Below are 11,222 nucleotides of genomic sequence, written 5' to 3'. Positions count from 1 at the left end.
TACCTTGAGCAGACGATAGCCCCAGAGGAAAACCTCATCGTGCTCACCCCTGGCCAAGTGCAGCGTATGATTCGCCGCACTAAGCTTCGGAAGGCCCCCGATCGTGACGGAATCACTAATGAAGTCAACTTCCCGCGCGTAGCATAGCAGCGGTGACGCGCTTGTGAAATGGAGTCCTCAGGACCGGCCACTTCCCTATCCAATGGGAGCTCGGCCGAGTCATTATGCTACCGAAGCCTGGAAAGAACATCTCACTGCCAGGGAGCTACCGCCCCATCAGACTGCTGTCAACCGTCTCGAAGGTTTTCGAGAAACTTCTACTGCTGCACCTCATACCACACATCCAACCACGCGACGAACAGTTTGGCTTCAGAGCGGAGCACTCAACCACGCTCCAGCTCGCGAGGGTCCTGCACATCCTCTCGGCGGCTCTCAACAAGAACGAGTCAGCCGTCGCAGTGACGCTCGACATGGAGAAAGCTGGCACCCCGTCCTATTGTACAAGCTGGCCACATCCACTACTCCTCGCCGAATAGTCAGGATTGTGGTCACCTTCCTGCAAGACAGGCGTTTCCAGGTGTCGGTGGAAGGCACCCTATCAACGCAACACCCCATCAGAGCCGGAGTGTCGCAGGGGAGCTGCCTGTCTCCGATATGTTAATCCAAGTATACGGACGACATCCCAGTGGCGGAAGGTGCGACCTTAGCGCTCTACGCCGATGACGCTGCCTACATTACAACATCTCTGACTCCCGCCCGCGCGGCGATAAAAATGCAGCGTCAACTGGACCAGCTCCCCTAATGGCTGGATAAATGGCGTCTCAAAGTGAACGTCTCCAAGACCCAGGCGATTTCCTTATGGCGGCGACACCTACCGCAGCCCCCTAACTTGATGGGACAGCCTCTTACATGGGCACGGTCGATCAAGTACCTTGGCGTGACCATCGACCCCTACCTGTCAATGAAGTACCACGTGAAGGAAGTCGTGGTTAAAACGCGAGCCGCGCGTGGCTTCCTGCGACCCGTTCTCCGATCGGATCTCCTCCTCAAAGCCAAGCTGGCCGTCTACAAGACATACATTAGATCGCGCCTAACATACGCCGCTCCCGCCTGGTGTGCCTTAGTCAAGAAACCCGAGCGTGGACGAATGCGTGCCCAGCAGTCACTAGCGCTAAGGACTTTTGTAGACGCGTCACGGTTCATACGGAACGCGACCATCACCAGAGACCTACGCATGAAGAGCGTAGACGTCTTCATAACTCGCCTGAGTCGGGCCATGTTCCAGCGCGCTGACGCGTCGGCCTTCGCACACATCCGTGAAGTGGCCCCGTACCATAGACGCCCGCCAGATGGATACGCCCTGCCGCGAGATCTTCTTCCCGTGGCCCTACCTGGACTTACCCCACCCGAACACCCGCCTTAAAAAGCGGAACGGCCCCCGACGGCTAAAGCCGCTGCCTGCAGTTCGCCAGCTGAGCCTCCCACAAGCGGGTCCCACTCGGTTGGCTCGAGCGGGGTAGCGGCAAGAAGAGCCGAAAAGAAGAGAGACCCTAAGATGCTGACCCCATCGGACGCCGGCTGGAGTATAACCACCAGGGACGTGTCCTGGCCTAGTCAGACTCGCTCCGTCCGACAAACACCCGGACAGGACCAACTGGATTTCACTACCGCAGGCTGGAGGCAGCCCATTCGAGACCTAAGTCTCTGGGCCACGCCTCGCCCGCGGTCTTCCTGGTATGAGACCAGGGCTACAAACGCCCGCCCCAACGACCCGCCTGCATTCACAGGCGGAGTTGCAGCCAGCTCAGGGGGCCAACGCCCCAAAAAGCTTACTCCGACCCTCGCTTCCCGAGGGCCCGAGATGATCTCGTCGTTTTTCGTATTGATTGAGTTCAATCGAGTTCAAAAAAATCGAGTTGAAATATCAGTGATTAAAAATAGTGTTTCATCATACAAATCTATTCAAACAGTTTGCGATGCCAGCCAATGTGTAAATTTTCCAACGGAATTTTTGAACTCACAAGATTTGCCAGGCATGCCACCGCATAATTTACTATTGAACTCAACTGGCATGTCCGTGTACCACTTCTGTGTATATTATGCGGTGATTTAAATTAATTAGTGAAACATGAGAAGAGCAGTCAAAGCTATGAGTGATATTTCGAAGTGTCAAGGTGCAGACCTTTGCATTGCCGACGTATCCAGGGATGACAAATTATTTACCAGTTCTATAATGGACTCACAAAATATTGATGTCGTGGCTGTAATAAAAATTCTTCAAAAGAAAGATCCTGAATTGTTATAAAACATGTATACTTTTCAACATACTGGAGTTCACAATCAAACTTATCTGAAGCCTAGTCACCGACGAGTCCTCCTTCTACTGTAGAGTCATTAAAGCCAGATCGAGCTTCGACACAATTTTTGATGATCGAGAATACAATTCAGACGGATGGTTCTGCCACTCCACCAAAGAACCCAAGTAACCAAGTCTTAAGAGTGGTCATCAGAAGCTTTCCCCTGGAGCTTTCTGAGAAATTAGTTTTAAAAGAGCTGAAATCGAATTTTCTTCCAGTAGTCTGTTCATCGTCAATTCGATTTCACTGTGTTTTAGTGTTTCTCGTTTCATCCTGTGAGGGAAGAAAAACTTTCAATGTGAAGTCTGTTTGCTATCTTTCAGTCATAATAGAATGAGCCCCGTACCCCAAACTGTTCTCGATGTAATCTCTATTGACACCGTAAACAGATCTATTACCCTGCGTGAACTATTAAGTGTAGACGGCGGAAACAAGTCATGTACCAAGCACGTGTCATGTACAAACTAGTCATGTACCAAGCAGACTACTTCCTCCAAGTTTAACAGATCTAATCTTTAACTTGAGGTTCTTTTAAGGCAGATGAATCTAGTGTGTGACTGTTGCTAGGGATGATATCGATGTACTAATGATACAGGAATCTTTTTCAAGCCTAATATTTGTGAGCCAGAAATTGAAAACATTAGCGTCGTACGTAATTACATCGATACGGCGGAACTTGTATTTATCACAAGCAAGCTCTCGGCTGTATCCCTCTTGAACCACCAATATTACTTAATATAAAAGCATCTTTATGTCTATTAGACATGACGAGACATGAGGCTATTGTGCTACCGTCAGTGTATCTATGACCTAATAAGACCATCTTAGAGAGTGACGTGAATTCCTTATTATCACTCGGTGAATCAGTAATAGTAGCGGGCGGCTTAAATTGTAAACACACATGAATGAACACGGAATGCATTAATGAAAAAGGTAAAAGTCTCAAAAGTCTTATTTATAAACACGATTTATACATAAAGATTGTATCACCCGCAGAACCGATGCGACATCCTCAAAACGTTAAAAATCCTGATTTGCTGGATGTAGCAGTTTTAAAAGTCGTTACACTGTTACATTCAGTAGAAGTACACGCTGGACTACATTCATATCACCGACATGTTCTTCTAAAATTCTCTAACATAGTCTGTAACACTACTGAGTTACAGACTATGGCTAAGGCCGAAGGCGAACCGCAGAGCATTAGATAGTCCCTAAAACGGAAGTTACATCAGCGTTCGCTTTCGAAATAAGCCGGCATGGAAAACTCTCATGTCTCTCTTCAAAAACTGATGAAAAAAATTGGGAAATTGTCCTTCGTTGGAAAGGTCGAAACTGACTGCTAGCCTTAGAAGATCTGGAGACAGCCAAATGTCTAGCTTACAGTCTAGACAGCCAGTGCGTTTTAAACCAGCAAACCATAGGACAGCATTTCATTTAGTAGACCTCAAGCCAATCACGTTCGCTTTGTCTTATGAATGGACAGTAGAGTCATTCATGTAATCGACGTTTTCTTGAAGTCCAAGGGTGACAGTGATCATGGGGTTTTTCTCTACACAGTATGATTCACCGTAACACGAGCCATAGAGTTGGGGGATAAAACATAAATTTTACTTCAAAAATAAAAAGCAACTTTCAGAATAATAATTATGTAACGCACTATTCACAAAACTTTTAAAAAAACATAAGTTCTTTAGTTCTTAAAACCCCACCAACTAGTGTGCAGCCGACCGCCGTCGCGAACCGTTTTAATGGTTTTAAACCGTCTCCGTAGTGTAAAAATCGCAAAACTGCCAAAAGTGATGCTATAGTCACATACGATACATCAAAAGTTGCGCCTTCGCGAGCTCTACAATACAGTGGTTTTAAAATATCGAAAAGTGATTTTCTTAATAGTGAAAACTTTCAAAAACTGTGCTTCAAACTATTTAATCGCGTGCGGCTTCCGATTAGTCGCCTTGACCTACTTCGTTTTACATATCAATAGAAGCGTCTAGACGAGACCTTTATTTTGATACCCGTCTTGTAATTTGGCGGTCCCATTTCCCGGAGATATTTTCACCTAAGTGATTTAGGGCTGGTCGGAAATTTTTTTCCCGTGCAGTGACTTAAAAACAAATTATACCACCTTGTAGAGAACGTTTTGACTACTCCGAAAACATATAGAAAGTGAGGGGCACGGAAAATATTGGCAGTGTTTTAACTATAAAACAGTGGACTCGCAGTGACAGTGACACTAGTGTAAATACCTCAAAAAGTAAAGCGATGAAACCCTGTTTTTATTATACCATTAGATCGGGCTCGGTGAGACGCTTGTTTTGAGGTATTGAACACAATTTTTCCGTGAGATTTTCACTCCCAAAACTGAAAATCACCACGTGTCGGAAAACGCGCTCGGAAAATAGCCTTTCCGAATTTTGAACCTTTATAGTGATAAAGACAGTTTACTTAGTATTTTAGCGTTTAGTTTTTAATTTTATCTCTAATAGTTTTTTAAATATTTTGATTTTAAGTTTCCAATAACATTAACGACTCTAGCCAACTTCAAATCTATATAAAAAGTCATTCTGTTTCGCGTGGACTTATTAGACATAATTATCTTCCTCATGAACCCGTCTAAAATTCAGTGCAAACTACATAATTATCAGACTACTACAATCAAAGTTATTAAGACTTTAGTGACACTCCGTTTTAATTTTAAGCAAAATACATTTTCCTCTGTAATAAATTTTCCAAGCCTCCCTCACACCTAAACCCGTCTCTAAAATCATTTTTTCCATGCCCTCTCCCATTTAAGACATTAACCACTTTCCTAGCAGGTCAAATAAAAGTCAATTTTCAATTTAATTTACGTAATTCCGTTTTTATAAAAATCTATTAAATTCCATATCTCCGCCATTTATTAACATTTTTAATTAATTCTTTCGCCATAGTTCCTTGTTTTCCAATCCCTACCTATACAGACTAATTACTCCCCTCTGAAAATTTATTTAATCCATATCCAATATATTTAGTTAAAAAAAAACCCACCAACTCGAGATAGGAGGCCGTTGAGCCTTCAAAAAGAGCATCTCCTTCAGTGATTGTACCTATGCTCCGGCTAAGGTCTCACCGGTCTCTAATAATCAGATCAGGGTGGAGTTTGACACCCAGGCACAAATCGACGACGCCCTCACTAAGCTCCGTAACAAACCAGACGCGCCAGTGACAGCCAAACAGCTAGAAACCTCAAACCCTTGATCTTGCTGAAGGGAGTCAGCTCCGACATTTCACCAGAGGATCTGGTGAGTACCCTCCTGCGCCAAAACCCGGATCTTCACAGATTCAACGACACCGACATCACTTTCCGCTTCAAGAGAGGCAACAATAGAAGCACTTACTTATACAACGCCGTCCTTGTGGCTAATCCAGCTATCTAGAAATTAATAGTCAAAATGGGGAGTCTGCCTGGACTTCCAAAAGGTCCACGCGGAAGACTTCTCCCCATTCCTACAGTGCCAAAAGTGCCTTAGCTTCGAGCACGTGAAGAAACACTGCCGGACTGAAGTTACACGATGCTCTCACTGCGCATCAGACACCCATACACTAGACCAATGTCCAACCTAGGATACTCCGCACCCACCTAAGTGTTTCAACTGTACCCAACACAATGTCAGATTTAATTATAATCACCCCACCACACACAAGGCAACGTTGTGACGACAGATATGCCCCATCTTACGCACAGTCAAATCCAGAACCCTGAATTCAGTCGATTATGGATATACATCAAATTAAAATTTTGCAGTGCAACCTAGACAGGTTCAAACACTCTCTTAAAGAGTTTATCACATATTTTATTAATAGCGAACACAACGTAGCCTTGGTAGCCGTACACAGGAAAGTGTATCGAGGTCGGATCCGTTGGAGGGATGGAAATCTTTCAGTTCCCTAGCGGATCCGACGGGAGGGTCAAGGCGTGCATATTGGCCAAAACCAAGACCGCATTCCTCGGGCTCTCCAAATTCTCTAGCCCCAACCTATGTGTGGTTCGGGCACTACACAGACACCGACAGATACTCATCGCCTCCGCCTACATCCGAGCCCAAAACCGATGAGGCGGATAGACTACACTCACTAGAACACCTTCTTAGCAACAACTCCATAGAATGCTGAGAGGTTTCGTCTCCGAGATGAAACATTTTTTCAGTTTGATTTTGTACATGGGTTTGATAAAGCTTCTAAAACTTTCTGATTATTGGTCGACGGATGAAATCATTGGCCAAAATTTTCCTCGATCTGTCATGTCTAGCAACAGGTTTTGAAATGCTCTTACAAATGATCCACTTTTCACACGACGACGATAATAACAAGTCGGGCAGACTTCCCCGCATTCAACAGTTACTGGATATGCTAAATGTCAATTTCAAGGAAATTTTATCCCCGGTCAAGAAATATGCATTGATGAAAGTATGCTTCCGTTTCGAGGAAGCTTGATATTTCGTCAGTATAATAAGCAAAAACGTCATAGGTACGGGATTAAACTCTTCAAACTGTGTACGCTACCTGTTTATACATCTATATATATAAAAATGAATTGCTGTTCGTTAGTCTCGCTAAAACTCGAAAACGGCTGAAAAGATTTATCTTATCTTGGTCTTGAATTATTCGTGGAGGTCTAGGGAAGGTTTAAAAGGTGAGAATAATTCGAATAATTTCCGGGAAAATCCTCAAAACAGCATTTTTCTATTTCTCATACAAACGTTTTCTAAATAAAATTGATAGTGAATTTGTAGTTTATTACCGCTGTATAAAGTTCAAACACGCGTGCGCGTTGGAGGATCTAATATCGCGTTCTGAAACTCAACAAAAGTGAAAGTGAATCGCGAACGCGACAAAATTGCATATTCTCAAAATACATAAATAGTGGTCGGCTTCGAGAAACTCAATTTTAGCTAACTTCAGTTGTTAATCTGTCAGATGTTTTTTTCAATAAGATATATAGAAATCAAAAGATAAATCTTAAGTTTTGTCACAAATTAAATTATAAATCTTAAGTTAAATTTCTGAACGCAATCATAATATTTGACATTAGATTTGACAACCAACTAATATGTCAATCCATCCTGTCGCACTTCCGAGCACGGAAAAAAGTATTATTACGATATTATATCTATCTTTGTGGCTACGTGCGCGAGAACTTTCTTTACTTTGGTGATCCTTTGTGATAGTGACATTCCAAGTAATGTGCTCTTTTTTGTGATAGTGACACTTTACTGCTAAATGAGCGGCAAAATTTCTCATTTTGATTAATTACAATTTACGATGCCAAGGAGAAGACGACCAGACTTAGGTCGTCGTAGTCAATCAAATGTGCGAAGAGCTATCTCACGTGCTAACCGCACTGATGACCAGAGACAGACAGATCAAGAAAATAGTCGTATTGCTATGTCAGAATTGCGTTCTTTAGTGAGTGACAATGTAGGAGATAGGCTTAGAATGCAACGAGTGCGTGCACATCAAACACAACAACAGCAAGCTAGACATAATGAAATTGAGCGAATCCGCAGACGCAGTGCTCCTGTGATTCTTGAACGAGCTGCATTCCACTATGATTCGGCAATTGATTATTGTGCCGACAAATCGGTAACAATTGGGGAAATGAAAACAATTTGTAAATATTGTAAGGCGTTAAAATACACTGGTGAATCTACTGGATTATGTTGTGCTGAAGGCAAAGTAAAATTGCCACAATTGGTCCCACCACCAGATCCTTTACGCTCTTTAGTTTCTGGGATTGGAAATGATTCTAAGCACTTCTTGACCAACATTCAGAAATATAACAACTGTTTCCAGATGACATCATTTGGTGCTACACATATTATACAAGACAATTTCATGCCCACTTTCATGTTTTGCCCACTTTACATGTAATATTTTTAAATTGAATTCATCTAAGTAACAATTTAAACATTTATCATTTTTGATTGCAGGTGCTGAAACCAATAAAAAAGTTAGTGCTATGAATTTCTATTCATACAGACTCATGATCTGTCAAGGTGAAGTAAATCATATTTTGATGTGTCAACGACTTATTCATCAGTTTGCAGTTGATATGTATATCAAAATTGAGACTGAACGATTGACATACATCCGTTTGAACCAACGACGGCTTCGGTCAGAGGAATACATCCATCTCCGCGATGCTATAAATGCTGATGGCAATGTGAATAATGTAGGAAGAATGACAATTTTGCCAGCTATTTATATAGGAAGCCCACGCCACATGCATGAATATGCTCAGGATGCTATGTCATATGTTAGGCATTATGGCCGCCCAGACTTATTTGTTACATTCACATGTAACCCAAAATGGTCCGAAATCGGAAAGGAATTACTACATAGCCAAACACCAGTTGATAGACATGTCATAACTGCCAGAGTTTTTAAACAAAAATTAAAATCTCTCATGAATTTCTTAATAAAGCATTGTGTGTATGGCCGAGTCCGTTGTTGGATGTACTCTGCAGAATGGCAAAAGCGTGGATTGCCACATGCGCACATTTTAGTCTGGTTAGTGGACAAAATAAGGCCAGATGAGATTGATTCCATAATTTCAGCTGAAATCCCAGATGAAATAGTTGACCCAAGTTGCATGCAGTAGTTACCAAACACATGATACATGGACCTTGCGGACATTTCAACTACAATTCACCCTGTATGGTCGACGGTAGGTGTTCCAAGCGATACCCAAGAGACCTGCTTGCTGAAACCATAACGGGAAATGATGGATACCCATTGTATCGCCGGCGATCAGTTGCGGACAGTGGGCGATCGGTAGTTGTGAAGGTAAGAGGACAAAATGTTGATGTAGACAATCGTTGGATTGTGCCATACTCGCCAATATTGTCCAAAGCTTTTGAGACTCACATCATTGTGGAATATTGTAATTCTGTGAAGTCGATAAAGTACATATGTAAATATGTTAATAAAGGTAGTGATATGGCTGTCTTCGGTGTAACCAATGCAAATGATGAAATATCACAGTACCAGATGGGTCGCTATGTAAGTAGCAACGAAGCTATTTGGCGTATCTTTTCATTTGCGATCCATGAAAGACAACCTACAGTAGTCCATTTGGCAGTCCATTTAGAAAATGGTCAACGAGTTCATTTTAATGAATCTAACGCGGCAGACAGGGCGGCACATCCACCGTCGACAACATTAACAAGTTTCTTCACAGTCTGTCAAACTGATGATTTTGCTCGCACTTTGCTGTATGCTGACATGCCACGCTATTACACATGGAACGCATCATCGAAATCGTTTCAGCGTCGAAAACAAGGAACACCAGTTGAAGGACATCCAAATGTATTTGCTTCAGATGCTCTGGGTCGCATCTACACAGTACATCCAAATAACGATGAATGTTATTATTTGCGGTTGTTGTTGGTGAATGTTCGTGGTCCGACATCGTTTAAACAACTGAGAACAGTTAATGGACAGCTGTGTGCGACTTACCGTGAGGCATGACAACTATTACATTTACTTGAGAACGATTCGCACTGGGATGATACGCTCAAGGATTCCGTAATATCTTCGTCGCCGCATCAAATTCGTACATTGTTTGCGATTAGCATATCGACATGTTTCCCCTCGAATCCAAAAGATTTGTGGGTTAAGTATAGAGATGACATGTCTGAGGATGTTTTGCATCGTGTCACCGTCAAACTTTGAATCCTACACTACAAATGACTGAAGAAATTTACAATGACACATTGATCATGATAGAAGATATGTGTTTATTGATGGCAAATAAAGTATTGTCGTGTTTGGGAATGACAGCACCCAATCGTCATATGCACGATGCATTAAACCACGAGTTGCAAAGAGAACATCAGTACGACATTGAAGCATTGGCCGAAACAGTTCGTACAAATGTTCCACAATTAAATCAACAACAAAGGATTGCGTACGACACTTTGATAGAAGCTGTGAACAGTGGATCTGGTGGAATTTATTTCCTTGATGCTCCCGGAGGAACCGGAAAAACGTTTTTAATTTCATTGCTTTTGGCGAGGATCAGATCGCGAAATGATGTTGCTCTAGCGTTGGCTTCATCTGGAATAGCTGCAACTCTGCTAGAAGGCGGGCGAACTGCACATTCTGCCTTGAAATTACCACTAAACATGCAAATCACCGAAACCCCAATTTGAAACATCGCCAAAAATAGCGCAATGGCCAAGATCCTACAGGTATGCAAATTGATTGTTTGGGATGTATGCACAATGGCCCATAAGAGGTCACTGGAGGCACTGGACAGAACGTTTAAAGATCTTCGTGACAACCAAAATATTTTCGGTGGGGCCATGATTCTGTTGTCAGGTGATTTTCGTCAGACTCTTCCAGTTATTCCCCGATCAACTGTTGCTGATGAACTAAATGCATGCCTAAAATCATCAAATTTGTGGCAGTACGTAAAGACACTCCACTTAACAACTAACATGCGAGTATTTTTGCAACAAGATGAAACTGCAAATGTGTTTGCGAAGCAGTTGTTAGACATTGGAAATAATAAAGTTGCAGTGGACACCTCGACCGGATTCATCACATTACCTACAGATTTCTGTCACATCACAGACTCAAAAGCGGAGCTTATTCAGCGAGTTTTCCCAGATATAGCGTAAAAGTTCAATAACCATAATTGGCTGGGTGAACGAGCAATATTAGCAGCGAAAAATAAAGATGTCGAGGATCTTAATGCGACAATTCAGAATTTTCTTCCAGGACAGTTGGTTTCCTTCAAATTAGTCGACACCGTAATGATTCAGGATGACGTAATTAACTATCCCACTGAGTTCTTAAATTCACTGGAATTGCCTGGATTAC

The sequence above is a fragment of the Danaus plexippus genome, chromosome 31, assembly GCF_018135715.1.
Source record: "Danaus plexippus chromosome 31, MEX_DaPlex, whole genome shotgun sequence".
Lineage (NCBI taxonomy): Eukaryota > Metazoa > Arthropoda > Insecta > Lepidoptera > Nymphalidae > Danaus > Danaus plexippus.
This window is presented reverse-complemented; position numbering follows the sequence as displayed.